Here is a 16,329-nt window from a genome sequence, read left to right as displayed (position 1 = left end):
CTGGGATGGAGCTCCTCAGAGAAGGGGCAGAATGTCTGAACTGATGAGTGGAGGCACAAAGCAGACCAGTGTTTGCTGAGCAAAGGGAGCTGGAGCAGCAGGGACAGTAGAGCTAAGTAATTTGAGGTGACTGAAAGGTGCTATATAAATGTAAATTGTAATGTAAATTGTAGAGGGTTGCAGCAGGTCACAGAGGTGGAGTGGGGTGAGGCCATTGACGGATTTGAAAGCGAGGACAAGGATCTTGAATTCAATCTGCTGGGGGATGGGGAGCCAGTGAAGCTACAAAACAAAGTACTCCGCAAATGTTTAATAGTGGGTTTATTCAAATTTTGTTCGCAAAGCAAGTCAATTGAATTGAAGTTGTAAGGGCAAAATGATGGGGGAGGGGAAGCAATAATGTGAAAAACAGTATTGGTGGACAAAAAGAGGTAGAAAATGTTCAACAACTTGATTTATATAGTGCTTTTCATACAAAGTAGAGTTTCAAGAGTTATTCGTATCAAAGGTTTTTCAAAACCAACCTCATCAAAATTAGGACAATTTGATTGTACACTTCTCACTTCTTTTCCTAACAAGTTACAATATAGCATGTTATATTTCCATAAACTTCTGATTTCAAATTTGCTAATAAAGATTTGTTCCATAACTATACGTATATTGAAATACCTGGCCATATCTGTCTCTTAAGCATCAGTTTGTTTTTACTAACCAAGATCTCCATGTGGTATAAGCACTCACTTTTTTTTGATACAGCGCCTTATCACGTCTTTGAGACATCTCAAAGTGCTTCACAGAATATAATGTAAATTGAATTGACTATTCCTTTTTGTGGGTGAAACACAGCAGCTAATTGCGCACAGCAGTGTCCCACAAACAGTCATAAATTGAGTGACCAAATTATTATTTTTGTTTAAATTATTAATTGTTTTAAAGGGATTATTACGCCTGGAAAAGCTATCTGCCAATCGATTAAAAAACGGGTTCCTATTTACTGCTATGTTACCAGAGGCATGTGGAGTAAGGAAACTTGCCCAATGTTTCATCCTACCTGTGAATCGAACCTAGGTTCTCTCGTTTGCAAGGCGAGTGCTCTAACCACTAAGTTACAGGACTCCACTTTGGTAAATATTTCACAAGACAGGTGTATTATTATCTATGGTGTACTTTTCATTTCAGCTCAAAATCCCTTCCTGCCATAGCTTCATGTATCATGACAATTCACAACCTAAAATTCTTTGTTCTTTTATACAAGAGTTCTAATAATACAAATGTTTTCACTATTAGCAAATGAGCATCAGTGTCCTCACGTTTGAAATAAAGTGTCCAGGAAAGCACGTCTGGAGAGTCGCTCTCTTCCCTTCCTAATCTCTTCCCCAAGGCTTTGTATGAATTTGTGGAAAGTCATAAATCCCAGGGGAAATGGATGCATTCATCGATTTCCGATAGGCATCCAACCTATTACCTCATGAAGAAGCTGCAAGTGATTGGAAAGGCCAAATCTTTAGATTTTATACAGTATGTGTATTCCTGATCCAGGATCTGCATTCATGATCCATGATCCAAAATTCATATAAGGGCAGCTCACTGAGCCTATCTATCTTGAAATGGGTGGAGGTAAGTCAAGGTTGTCCACTGTCACCATGTTAAGGGGGATGTTAAAGATTCCAGAAGACAATTTTAAAACAAATCGGGATTCTCTTGATGTCCTGGTTATCAATCCTCCAGATAAATCAGTCATTCACTTCACGGCTGTCTGTAGAAGCATGCAAAATGTGCAAAATGGCTGCTGTGGTTATAATAATAATCCTTGCATTTGACATAGTGCCTTATCACATCTTCGAGACATCTTCAAGCGCTTCACAGAATACAGTAATATGATTGCCTACAAATACAATCATTACATTTGACAGCAATCATCTGTGAAGCAACTTTTACACAGTACTTCCAGTGACCTGTAGGTTAATAATTTGTTGCATCTAACAAAAGTTCAGTAGCAAATGAAACAAGAGATGTACTCTACTTTTAAATGGCATGTAAGCAAACTTAAGTAGTGTTTAAACATTACGAATGGACATATGCAGCCTTGGGGAGTTTGCAACAATGCTAAATAGTACAAAGACAAGCTTGTTTTATGGACAATGCCATCATAATCAATGCTTTTATAGGCTTGCCAATAGGTGGGGTGGTTGCTTTGGGTCAATAGGGAAAGAGCCTGGGAGGCAATGCTGTGGACAACATACAAGACAATGGAAAAACGTCTGCAAGAAACTGCATGATTTTAAATGCAGTGCCTCACTTTGTTTTTGTGACATGGTCCTAAAATGATATGACAAGTACATAGCAACTGTTTAGTACATTTAACATCACCAAGGTGATTATGATATGTTGGGCACCATGAAACATCAAAACAAAAAAAAATGAAACTCACAAATTCTGAAGTTGTGTAAACTGAACAGCAGAAACACAAAGACATGTTACTACAAATCTACCCATTTATTTTATGTCCTTCAACGTGCAGACCAAATGAGCTTTAACAATGCCCAAAAGGCTGTGGGTGGGGGTAGGAGGGGAGGCTTCTAACATGAAGCAGCTAATCCTCATGAGCAAAGCATTTGTTTTTCAACCTGTGCCAATAGTTGGTATGAATTTATGTGAAAATTATACCAGCAGACTTCAACAGCTATACTGAAACATCGATCGTACAAAGCAAAAAATATAACAATCAGTACATAAAAAAGCAATGTAACCCAATTCATTGGTTTGGGTTTGTTCTCTAATTATTTTCATCTGATTTCACCTGAAGCACAGCAGCCAAAACTACAGAGATGAGAGAGGGGAAGCAATGAGTTCAGTGAATGGGGTGTGGAAGATGATTGCTATTCCAATTCCTGGCTGATGTTGCCTAAGACATTTAATGCTGGATGTTCTAACATGCAATTCCCCTAAATGAACGAGAGCGATTACTAACATCCATTCTTCACTAAGTAGCACGTATTAAGGATAATATGGAGGATGGCTCGACCTAAACCACTCATGACGTTTAATATAAATAAATAATAATCCTTGCATTTGATGTAGCGCTTTTCACATCTTCGAGACGTCTCAAAGCACTTCACAGAATATATTGTAAAGTGAATTCTCTTTTTTTCCGGGCGAAACGCGACAGCCAATTACGCACAGCAGTGTCCCACAAACAGTCGTGGATTGAGTGACCAAATTATTATTCTTTTTTTCTACAGGGATTAATATCAGGGTGTGGAGTAAGGAAACTTGCCCAAGGTTTTGCCCTGCTGGGAATCGAACCCAGATCTCTCACTTCAATTCATTTCTATTCAATAAAAGGGATGTCCAGAAAGAAATAACAACAATGTGGTTGAAAATGTCATCTATGCATGGTGCTTTTAAAAAGTTATGCCCTCAATAAACAAGTCAGCAAATTTTGTGGTTACACCAGGTATAATACTAACTGTACAGTCTGCTATTACAGTAGCAGTGCAGATATTAGGGTCTAAATTGCAGGTTATGTTAACTATATGTGAACACATTAGTTCAGAAGCTCCTTATTCATGCAATTAAAAACCAATGAAAAAGATTACAAATTATTCAGTTTAACAATAAGGCCGTAAGATTGGCTGTATAAGTAGACATAAATCCCATCTGCTGGGTCAGCCTTAGTCTCTGGTCCTGTCATTTCCATGGCTTAATATTGGTAAGGACTGTGAGCTGGGTATCATCTCATTCTGATGGTGTGTGTACAGTACTATCAGTAAGCTCTCGGGTCTGTATCAATAGCCTTCTGGGGAAGTGCACACCATAATCTCACCACTCCATGTGAAGGGATGTCTTCTGATGTAATTTCTGACTGGTTTAGCTCTATTTCTAAAATTGTATCTCCTTGTTTAGATTCCTCCACCAAGTGAAGAATCACCCCTTTTCTTACTTGGCAATTCTCTTTGTTACTTTTAACATCTCAATCAGATTCCTCTCTTAACCTCCTCAGCTCCAGAGAATTTAAGGCATGTTTGCCTTGCTTCTTATTACAGCTAAATCCATTTGCCTCTGGTATTAATCGACAAGACATGCATATCCTTCCCAGGGGTCCAAAACTGAACACAGAAGTCCAAATGAGTTCTGAACCAGCACGTTCTATACATCTGCTGTAGCATTTTCCTGCTTTCATATTGCCAACCTCTGTGGTATAAAGCCCAGTATCACATTTATCTTATTGGTCGCTGTCTGAAACTGCAAACCAGAACAATGTATACGCTTGCACCCTCTAAATTTCTTTGTCCATCTACGACCCCACCTCGTACTTCCCTATTTAAGATGTATTTACATCTGCTATTCTTGTAACCCAAATGGGCTGTCTTACACTTTGGTATTTTGAACTCCATCTGCCACTGTTCAGCCCAGTCTTAATATGTCTACACCACTTTATTTTGCTCTCTTCATCACAATTGAACAAACCTCTATCTTAGTGTCACCAGCAAATTTAAACTACCTTCTACTCCTGTATCCAGGTCATGTTGGTATGGCATGAAATGTGGCCCAGCTGATCCTTGGGGAAGATCAGTTGTCCCTGCCTGATATCAGAGAATATCCCTTTTATCCTACTCCCCGCCTCCCAGCTAATTACCTACCCATGTCATAAGATTGTCTCTAATTTCATGCATGTTAATTTTACTTATGTGTCTGCTTATGTAATCTGTTGTGTGGCATTTCACCAAATGCTTTCTGAATTACACTCAATTTTTCATTATCTATTACCTCAATAGTTCAGGCAAACAACTATTTGGTGAGTCAAATGGGATCTAGCCTTCACAAAACCACGTTGACTCTCCTTGATCAGTTCACAATCATTCAGATGCCCAATCACTCTGTCCCTAATAATAGATTCTAGTAATTTGCCCACCATTGATCGTGTAATGATGGTGTTCAAGCCTCTGCCTCCATTAACTTTCCAATATTAGTCAACAATTAGTTGACAATTCTTTAAAACATGTAATAACTTTAAAACATGTATTCAAAATTTCTATTCCCAATTAAGACTTGTGCTTTCTAATTTGTTCACATTGATGAATCGGGTATAACAAAGTGCACATGATATATGACACCAAATGCTTGTGGTGGAAAAAAATATAGTACTAATCTCTACCCTTGCTTGAGAGTTGTTCATTGGAATCTAATATATTCCTTGTTCTGCAAAATGGTCCAAGTCAAATAGCCTAGTGACATCTACATCATGTATGTTTTGCAGCATGTCAAAGGCTTGGGTTATTGTATGAAATTATGCTCAACTGAATTATTCCCACCTAAATTGAAATTCTGGGTTACATTGAGAAATAAGTCATGTATATGCCACATCGTCACAGTAAATGGTATTTATGGTATGGAAATGGTTTTGAGAATCATTAAATATCATTCACTGAATCAGATAGTATGGATTTAATTGGATTCCCACAATACACTCCTGCACTAGTATGTGTCTAACTGTGTCAGGTACTACTTAGCCTCCATGCAAGTGAGCATCTGATGGAATAGTAATTGAAATCATTATATTCCCATTTCATGACAACTGTGAAATCTAGTTAATGCTTTCTGAATATCTGACCATAACCCAAATGATTTAAACTTTGTCACATGTGGGGAATTCAGTGGCCATAATAAAATATTTCCCACCTTCCAAGGTCACACCCCATGTTGTCCATTTATCCAGTTCAAAGACCAAAAGGGTACATCAATAATCTTTTTCCCCATCACCATGCTTAACAGTATCCAACCAGACTGTTCAACATATGTATACCCCTGATGTGGAGATTTCCTTCCATCTGGTATGAATTGCTCAATTCTCCCCTCAGAGGGACACACTCTGCTTATCCAATTCTGCAAGAGCTAAGGCTTGGCAACCCACATGTGTGCATTGGGGGTACTCCTGAATTTTAAACAGAAAAAAATATAAAACCTGCCATTGAGAGCACTGTCTGGCACGCTTCCTGCTGCTTGTCCAGCTTGGATCACTCTATCCACTAGGGATCTAGCTTGCAGGGTCACTATCTGGCAAGCTTCCTGCTGCTTGTCCAACTCGGACCATTCTATGCATTAGGGATTGAGCTTGCAGGGTCAACAAAAGCCAAAGGGGAAGAAAGCCTGCTTCAGTATGCCTCTATCATATCATAGCAGTGCCTTAGAAATGCTCCAGAACAAACTATGAGGAGTATGTTTTGAATCACTGGAGATAACCTGTTGACCATTAGGCAAATCTGCCTGAAAGGGTGGCGGAAGCCGATTCGATAACAACTTTTAAGAGAAGTAGATAATTATTTGGGGAGGACAAGTTTGCAAGGCTATGGGGAGAGAGTAGGGGAGTGGGATTGAATTGGATAGCTCTTTTCATAGAGCCATCACAGACACGATGGGCCGAATGGCCTCCTTCTGTGCTATATAATTCTACGATCTTTACAAGGGTCAATTAGCCATGAATGACCTGGAAGCTAGAAAGACAATAAAGATCTCTTCATGGCAGAATAGGTAAAGACACAATTCCACACTGGATGATAAGGGTTAAAATCTGGTCTGTGTTAAGCTAACTGATTGAATTCTGAGCAACAGAGTTACATGGAGAAACGGTCCCAGTGAACTATACTTTAGTAGAAGGGGAAAAAAGGAGTCAAACATCTTGAAATGAATTGGCAGAGACAAAAAATATATATATATAAAGGAAAGTGAAGTGGTTTTGCTCTTTTTCAAAGTACCTTATTAGTGAGCATGGTTTATTGAAGAGGTTGATTCAATAGGTTACAGTGTTAATAATTCTCTCCGTCAGAATTTTATTGCAAATTTAAAATAGGCAATATATTTAACACGAATAGGGCCGTATCTCCCTGATAACTATTCTATCAGTGACTGATCATCGCCGATTTTGTGCCCATTAAGTTAATATTTTTTTTGCACACAACTTCAAAATGTGAGTATGTGTATATTTCAGATCTTGAAGGTTATCCACCTAAAAACATCGACTCTGTTGTTCGAAGAGATATACAGACAATTATTTTTGTCAGAAGAGATATACAGACAATTATTTTTGTCAGTCTTAAAAAGTAGAAGGTATATATTCAGGAAAAAAAATCAGAGCACTCGATTACTGAGACTATCAAACATGGAAATTAAGATGAATCATCACAGAGAAACCAACTGAGATACCTAAATACAGCAAAATTAAAGAAAAGCAGCATTATTCTCAACACAACGACATCGCTGTGCTGCATTTGTGCTATGGAGAAATAATTATTGTTAGCACTATAATGTGGCAAATGGACTGCCAACTTCTATAGAACTGCACAAGGTGCCCTACGTGCTTAGAGTGTTGTAACTATTTCTGTCTGAATGATATATAAGCCATAGCATGATGGGGGGACAGTTTGAATAAGGACATTGAAGCTGAGGGAGAATATAACTACAATAAATCAAAGCTACTCCAGCCCCAACAAAACTGTTTTTATTGAGTAAAGTAACAAATGTTATATCTGCTATCTTACATATAAAATGAAAAAATGAACAGTAAAAAGTAATGTAGCTAAAAGGCACGGTTCAGAAGGATGTGACATGAAAGAATCCCTGTTTCTGCTTTTATGTTACAATGTTCTCTTTGTAATAACCATTCCAAATTGATAATCTGCAAATTTCTACAAATAAAAACTTTTAAAAGCTAATTCTTCAATCATTTATTAATGTTGTATTCCCTATATCCATATGCATTAAACAGATTAATTATTAAAATATTAATAATTAATACTAGCATTCTCAAAATAGAATAAAAACAGACTTATTATTACACACATTTTCTTTTTGCCTAGGGCCATCCTTTTAGAGAAGCAGTGGAATAAATCTTTCAGACACCTGCCTAATATTATATTTCTGAATGCAGCACAATCGTGCGGTTCCCAAAAATAATGAAAGATGCAACTGCTTCAAATGGTCAATTTTTGTTGCAACAGCTCCAAATAAACAAAAAAGAAAATAAATTGTATTTAAAAAGAAAATACCACATAGATATTATCTTAGTTTTCTGTAGAAATTTATGACCATAGTAGTTATTCTTTATGATGATGCTAAATAGTAAAGAAGGACTTTTGAAATATGCTAATGTTATTTAAAGACAAATACAGTAACTCAATGCATACACAAAAATTATGAAGCAGGACTTGATTAATATGCTGTTAACTTATGCATCACTATTTTCATTATTAGTAAGACTTCATGTCTCCCTATTCAATCTTTGGATTGACATTCCAATCACCAGCTTTCTTTCATTTGATTGGTATGGCTGATAGAAAAGAAAATTCATTTTTCTTCTTTCTAAAGATTTTTGAATCAAAAGCTTTTGATCTATGATGGATCTTATACATCTGCATTCTATACAGACCATTTGTGGACGTTTTGGTATTTCTTCAGCGGATACCAAGTTGTAGAAGTGCCTAATATCCATGATTTTTAAGTATTTCAACTGGTAGAATTCATACCAAATAAACCCAGAGAGTGGAAAAAGGATAAAGGACAAGCAATGTAAATACTTAACTCTGAGCTCCCAATCTCGGGCTTAATAAGTATTTATTGATTAAGTACAAAGTCATATCTTAGCACTGATACCTCTGATTCCTCCATGAACATCAACTTAATAATAAAGTATATCTGTAAAGTCAAATGTTGGTAATGTTTCAATTAACTTGAATAGGAAGATGAGTAGGCAGGCCATTTAGGCCATTGAGCTTGCTCATAACAACTGGATCAATCAATAATAATAATAAACTTTGCATAGCGCTTCATCATGTCTTCGAGACATCTCAAGCACTTCACAGAATTAACTGTAAAGTGAATTGACTGTATATTTTGTTGGTGAAAGTCAAACTCAGATACTCAATTTCTCAAACCCTTTGTGTCTATTTTGTTTTGTAATTGTGCTCCTCTTGAAGTGAAAGTACTGTAGGAATAATTTGGCTTTCTATTTCATGTTTTATTTAATTTTTGTGCCTACCTGAAAGTCACCTTGATGTGAGGTGAACAGATGTTAATGCTAATGTATAGGTTTGCCTTAGCCCATCTCTTACATAACATTTCCATTTATTTACAATATAATGCTTTTTCAACAAAAGCCATATCCTTATAATATACCTGCATTTCTAGTCAACATTGATTTTGCACTTTATTTGTTACATGAATCTTTGCAATCTTCAAGGTCATAACTGGATGGGTGCACATGCTTAGATGAATAGGGTGGTGCACAGACATATCTCTGAGGAGCAGAAAAATTCTCCCATCTGCCTTCTTCAGCATACCTCATTATTTTCTGCCAGAGAAATGACTGATTAACTTTGTCATTATTACTGCATGTTTTTGCTTTGCTGGGTCCGACTGGCCTTTACTGCAGTGACTGATCAGAAATGGTTATAATGTAGGCATCTTTGATCTCAGCTACAGAGGATAGGCACGAGCAGCACATTTACCTCCCTGCCATACTTTTATGCAGATAATGCCAAAATGATACCTGACAGTTACAGTAGGTTATACTAACTCAGACCAAGACTAAGTTTGTTCAGTAAGAATGATAAAATCCTATTCCGATAGTCTAGAAAATCAGAATAGTGTTAACTGCAAAATATTCAGTTCACGGCAATTCTTATAATTAAAATATTAAATTAATTAAAAGCTTTAAGGAAACAATTAACAAAAAAAAGGAAAACTAATTGCAAGAAATAGCTTCTCTTTTACATAAAATATGACTACACTCTTTCAAATATGCTCTGGTTTTGTTGTTTTTATTCAATTGCATCCTTGCTTCAAAGCAGATAGCTTTTTTCTGCAGTTAAGCGTTTTCTTTCTTTGTTGTTTTCCAAAATGATAAAATAATACTGACTGCTTTTGGTTTAAGTACAAAAACAATACTTGCACTGGAATTCAAAGTCTGATTTCAAGTCCAGGAGTTTTGGTCTTGCGGTCATAATTCCAGAAATCCTTGGCTGATAAGGGTTTATCCTCAATACCACCTACTCTATGAAATTTAGTACATATATTCCCAGGCCTGTTTGTCGTGCCACTCAGCACTGGGAAAATTATCTTGGACTGATACAGTCAGGCACAGAAAATATTTGTACAGTCAGAACTGGCTTCTTGTTTTTGAAACCAAGAAGGAAAAAGCATAACCTCACAATACTTTGAAACGGGAATGAATTAAAAAAAATTACAACATCAACCATAATTTTCCAAGAAAAAGAATAACCTCTTCAATCAACTTGATCTTCAGAGTAAAATATATCTAATGATATCTGAAGATTGGTGATACTCCTCATGTGAAATTCAGTGTCATAATACCTGATTTAAAATTGAGATTGCATGATTATCTGCAGTGTCCTATTTAGGCCAATTGCGTTTCTAAACAACAAAAAATATTTTCTGTATTAAACTCAATTAAAAAATCCTTTGTTTTAATGGTACATTGATCATCATGCTTTTCATACATATTAACCAGTCTATTTATTCCTTTCTATTTGTGCCAATTATAATGGTCTCCAGAAATGAAATTTCTTGTAATTGCATTATATGGTATTACGTTTTCCTCCTATTCTCTATTCATTCTTCATCTCTTTCCTTCTGGCTCTAAGAAAGTCAGGTAGTCTCCTGTTGTTTTTAGGGGGAGCAATTTATAGAACAAAACCCTTTAATAATTGTGTTTAATGTGGAATCTTTAGCCATAGATAAGGCAAGTTTATTTGTAACCCCTTCAATGGTTACTTGATCACACAATGCTACTCCCAATAATTAAATTCTGTATGGCAAGACCTAAAGAAAAGCCTAATTTTTTCTCCAGAAAGCACTTCTGAGCTATACACAGTGGTGTAAGGTTGACATTTTAAATCCGATTAACAGACAGTCCACTGCCTTTCCTGAGTAGCCATTCTGCTTAGCTTTCAAGCTTCCATTAGATGTCAGTGCTACACAGAAAAGTACATTCACAAATTGAATTTTTAAGACACAAGTTCTCTGGCCTTTTTGCAAAATTTACAGATTCATGTTGCATAAAATTCTACTATTTAATTCAACAACAACAACTTGCACTTATATAGCATCCTCCACGCAGGGCAGTGTCTCAGAGCACTTAACAGTGGTGGAGCCTGACTCCGAGCCAGGGGGAGGGGGGAGGTGGCCTTAAGCACAGTCGAACAGGAAAGTTTTCAGGCTGGACTTGAAAGAGGGGAGAGAGGGGGCAAGGCAGAGGGATTGAGGGAGAGTGTTCCAGAGTTTTGGGACATAGTGGCTGAAAGGATGACCTCCGATGGTGGGACAGAGGGTGTGAGGGACGAGCAGGAGGCCGCTGCCAGTCGAGGGGAGGCGCTGGGTGGAGGATTGGGGAGTGAGGAAATCGGAGAAGTAGGGAGGGCCAGAGAGTAAATGGATTTGAACACAAGAGTGAGGATCTTGAAGTCGATCCGTTCGGTGATGGGAAGCCAGTGGAGTCTGGCCAGAACTGGTGAGATGTAGGTACGAGTTTGGTCCGGGTCAGTATGCGGGTGGCAGAGTTCTGAATGAGCTGGATCCTTTGAATGGTGGAGCTGGGGAGATCGTTGAAGAGTGCATTGGTGTAATCCAGGCGGGAGGTGACAAACGCATGCACAAGGGCTTTGGCTGCATTTGGGGAAGGTACGGTCGGAGGCGGGCAATGTGGCGGAGGTGGAAGAAAGCGGTCCTGGTCAGGGAAAGCCCAAGGAGGTTGAGGAGTTTAGATCCGCAGGAATGAAGATGTTTGACAAGCGCCAAGGAGTATGGCTTCCGTCTTGTCCAGATTCAGCTGCATGCTGCAGACCATCCGACATGCAAACCAACTTGTAAAAACTCATCAGCATAGATCTGTTCAGGATATGTGTTTTTCCCTTATTGTAAACACATGGATCTCTTCAATAGATATTTGAGGGTAGGTTGCCCTATTGTGGTGTCACAGTTTGACATAAAGGTGACAGTTTTTGTATTCTGCAGTGAAACCAAAGAGGTCTGAAAAGCCTCATGTTCTTAATATCCTTATTTTAAAATGTAAGATTTGCCAGAATTTGGGAAATGTTTAAAACTCAGGTTTACATTGATTGCAGATTCTATAAAGAACTGCTGGAAACTTGCTTCCAAATAAAGACTGAATGATAAACATTTCCAAAATCCTGGATGATTATGTGTTTTAAGACAATACTATTTCCATTTATGTAGCAACTTTCATATCAGAAGGACTTCTCAAAGGACTTAACACTGCTGGCTACTGGCTAGGCACCTAAAATGGGGTTGGATGCTGAAGGGAGTGGGGATTTCAAAAGATAATAATAATAATCCTTGCATTTTATATAGAGCCTTATCACGTCTTCTAGATGTCTCAAAGCGTTTCATAGAATATAATGTAAAGTGAATTGATTGTATATTTTGTGGACGAAATGCAGCAGCTAATTGCGCATAGATGAATGAAAGCAAGGTTAAACAGGTAGTCTGGAATAGTCGGTAATGTACTGCAGATAGGGTGGAGCATTCGTGATTCTGCCTGAACGTAAGAAGACTTACTATCCAGCAGTGTGGAGAGTGAAAGCAGTCTAGCAGTGGAGGGGAGAGGAGATAGATATTAGCCAAGAAGAGAAAGTCATATGAATCCATTTTGTGGTTGAAACAACTGCCAGCAGGGCTTGGTGAATTGGTGCACCAGATACAATGCCTGCTGCCCCAACATTTAGAGCATAATCCTGCAACAACAATATTTAGTTTATACTCACTCCCGTGTGAATGATATAAATTGGATCAGGATACTCAATATTACCAATTACTAAAGGTTTCACAAACAAGAGTTGAAGTGTACTCCTAATAAAAGGTTTTGTACAAGACAAGGGCTCTATACAACTCATTATTAATTATACTCTCAATACCAGTGGCAGAAGTGTACCATCAGACTGAAGCAAATCCCTTTCAGACGACAACCTAAAACATTAGTCAGCTCATTATAATCACCAAGAGGTGTGAGAACTGTAATGCAATAACCCCAGAGACTTTTTCTTTGTATTGTAGGCTTAGGAAAAATATTTACTCCCATCCATCCCAAAAGGAAATTTTGTGAATGAATATTTTCTTTTCCATAAAAAAACACACCAAATAGTCCTGACTTCATGATTTTGAGCAGACAAGCCAAATACATAAATTTGCCTAATGCCACATTCTTCACAGTGATCCTTACTACCAAGATAATACCTGTATGGCACATTTAGCCACATAATCCTGCAAAATTATGGCACAATTAACTATTTTCAGTACAAACAAGACACACGTAAGTGAACACAACTTACTCAAAAATAAACTTTGTATCCTTATAAAAGAGATATTATTGGTAAACACATAGCTTTAGTCAGTGCGCCATGCTGTCCACATCACACAGGATTGTGTTTCACATTCAGGATCAATTTGAAAGCTGTTTTACTGTTTTCTTAAAATGAACAAGCTTTCAAATTCATAATAAATTTAATAATTTTCCACAATTCTGTACAATTTTAATTTAAGACAAAAAGATTTTACAGGATAGGTGTTAGTTCGGGCCTGAGATTCTGGGGCATGGATTCATCGCTAGAATAAAATAAATGATCTATTGAATGTAGGTAAACATTCAGTGCCTACTATAATATATTATAAAGAGATATTAATGTTGTGTCCATGACCTTACTCTTGGAAAAGATGCAACAGTGGAAATTGTTAAACCACAATTCAATTTCACTGTTTTATGAAAAGCCAGTCTGCCATCGTAGATTTCCTTTTTTCTCTCAGAAAGAGCTTTTCAAAAATAATATGAATATAAACTAACCATAGTCTTCAGCAGTCTTCAGCGGGACCTCAGGATGTGTGGATCCAAAAGCATTACGTATGAACCTGCGTCGTCGACGTAGGTCATCTTCCCAATAGTCCAGACGCCAGAAATCATGTTGCTGACTGCAAAGAGAGAAAGCACATACATGTTGAGAATTACTGAATCTCAAGTGTTCGGAAATTCCCTAAGTATTTCCATTATTCCTTCTCTTCAACCTGATGGGTGAAAGATTTTGTCATACTTTGAGAAACAGTGTTTCAATATTATATTGACCAAGTACAATACTCAATCTCACATAACATTTAGAAGAATGAGTGGAGTATTTCTTTAGTTATAGTATGTACATTTAATTTTTGTATGATTATTAGAGGGTTAATCTCTGCAATGCTTGACGTGTATTGTATTCCACTCGGCTGCATTGTATGATATATATTGAATCGTTGTTCATATAAAAATAGAAATTATGGTCCATTTGGATTAAAATGACATTTTTGCACTTATTTCTGTGAGAATAAGGAAGCATTAACAAACTCAACTACCCCAAGTCAAAAAGCAGTGCAAACTGCCATCTACATAAATCAGAGCAAGACCATTAACAAATACAGTATCAAATTACATTTATAAATGGCACAGCTTGCTTCCTTTTACAGTGTTTTTTAACAAGGCTTGTAAATCATGCAATGGGACCTCAAACCAAACAGCATGCAGTTTAATGACTACGGTCCCTCTGCAGACTGAACTTGGAACTATAAAATATTGCTTTACTTGAGGTTGCAGAACCATGATTAAAATAATGTGTTGAAATATTCATTGAAATAATTCCCACAGGCACAAAGCAACCTGAGAAAATTGCAAGTTTATTCATTATTAATAAAGCTGAATTAGAGCTCAAAAAGTTCTAGCATGTGGTAATTGTCTGGATAAATTATTATTACAACATTAGTGAAGGCCTTGGACAATTTTATAGCTTTCAATTAACTCTTTCAGGACCGAAAAAGTTTCATTAATTTTCTGAAATACAATCCAGTTTTCCTTTCCATTTTCTTTAATGATTGGGTTCTCTTATAGGAAATGGGTGTCATTTCAGCCTTTTCTTTTTTTTGGATCTGGATTCTTCCAAGCAGACAGAGAGGCTTTTGTTTCAGAATTCGCATTAAATGTGTTTGGGCCATGCCAATCAGGGTAACGTTAAAGGTGCAATTCCTACAGCTCAGGGCTTCTCAATATGAGTTACATAAGGATTTGTCCATTTTAGCAAATTCTGAAAAAATATTTAACTATCTTGAATCTAGTCTTAATCTTGAATACAGAAGGACAAGGTTCGGTGAGGGCAGATATCTGGCATATCTGAGACACTACCCCCATGAAGGACACTATATAAAGTTGTTGTATACAAGGTTTAATCAGATAAATATGCAGTGGTACATTTTGGGGAGAAATAACACAGAATGGAAACATACACAGAGAATAACATTTTCCAAGCAGTGGAAGAATAGAGGATCTGAGTGTGAAGAGCATTAAACATGTCTTGAAAGACAGCAAAGACATGCAAAGAGTAAGTATGATATTAGGTTTTATAATTGAGAGGCACTGAGTAAAAGTATAGGAGGTACTATTGATTAGGCTGTAGATGCAGTTTTGTGCACTGCTTGGGGCAATGCATGGAAAAAATATATGAATCAACAGAATATAGCTCTCATAGCCTTGAATAAACAGGCAACATTCATTTGAGCTGAGAAGGTTCAGAATATGAAGAAGTTTTCAATATTCTGAAATTGATAACAGCCGTGACAGATTACTTTCAGAATAGTCAGAGCAGAAACTATACCTTCACGTTTGACAACTCAGTATAAACTCATGATATCTCTAACTCAGAGGCCAGAAAAGTTGTGGAAAATGAGGCAACACTGTAAATGTTGTAACTATTTTGTAGGCAAATCCATCAGGCAATTTGCTTACAGCAATGTCTTTCAAACATGGATAAAGTGAGTAACCAATTTTATTTGCGGGGTATAAACTCCATTTTCTTTTTGAGTAGTTCCATGGGATATTTATCCTTCTGAACAGGCCAAAAGGATCTCGATGTAATGCTTCATCCAAAGGATGGCACCCTAAACAATCTGGGACAACCCCAGCACTGAATTGGAGAGCCAGGCATAGATTGTGAGTCCCAAATCCTGTTGTACAGCTTGAACCCACAACCTTAATAATAACAATAATTATCCTTGCATTTGATACAGCGCTTTTCACATCGGGAGGACATCCCAAAGTGCTTCCAGAACACACTGTAAAGTGAATTGACTGCATATTTGTGGGCGAACGCGGCAGCCAATTGCGCACAGCAATGTCCCACAAACAGTCGTAGATTGAACATTTTCAACATTTTGAACAATTTATTATTGTTTTTGGTTTTTTGGAGGGATTATTATTAGGCGTGTGAAGTAAGGAAACTTGCC

At 37.2% G+C, this 16,329-nt stretch overlaps 1 protein-coding gene across 1 annotated transcript in view; it reads right to left on the bottom strand.

Annotated features, from left to right (window-relative positions):
- LOC121848913 (neurobeachin-like) overlaps positions 1 to 13,974 on the bottom strand; it is a 158,058-nt gene extending 144,084 nt beyond the window's left edge. Inside the window, exon 1 of the mRNA XM_042334623.1 lies at positions 13,871 to 13,974. The gene's annotated coding sequence lies outside the window, so the exon portion shown is untranslated. The remainder of the gene's footprint in view (positions 1 to 13,870) is intronic.
- Positions 13,975 to 16,329: the final 2,355 nt, after the last annotated feature.

The sequence above is a fragment of the Callorhinchus milii genome, unplaced genomic scaffold (assembly GCF_018977255.1).
Source record: "Callorhinchus milii isolate IMCB2004 unplaced genomic scaffold, IMCB_Cmil_1.0 Scaffold4, whole genome shotgun sequence".
Classification (NCBI taxonomy): Eukaryota; Metazoa; Chordata; class Chondrichthyes; order Chimaeriformes; family Callorhinchidae; genus Callorhinchus; species Callorhinchus milii.
This window is presented reverse-complemented; position numbering and strand designations above follow the sequence as displayed.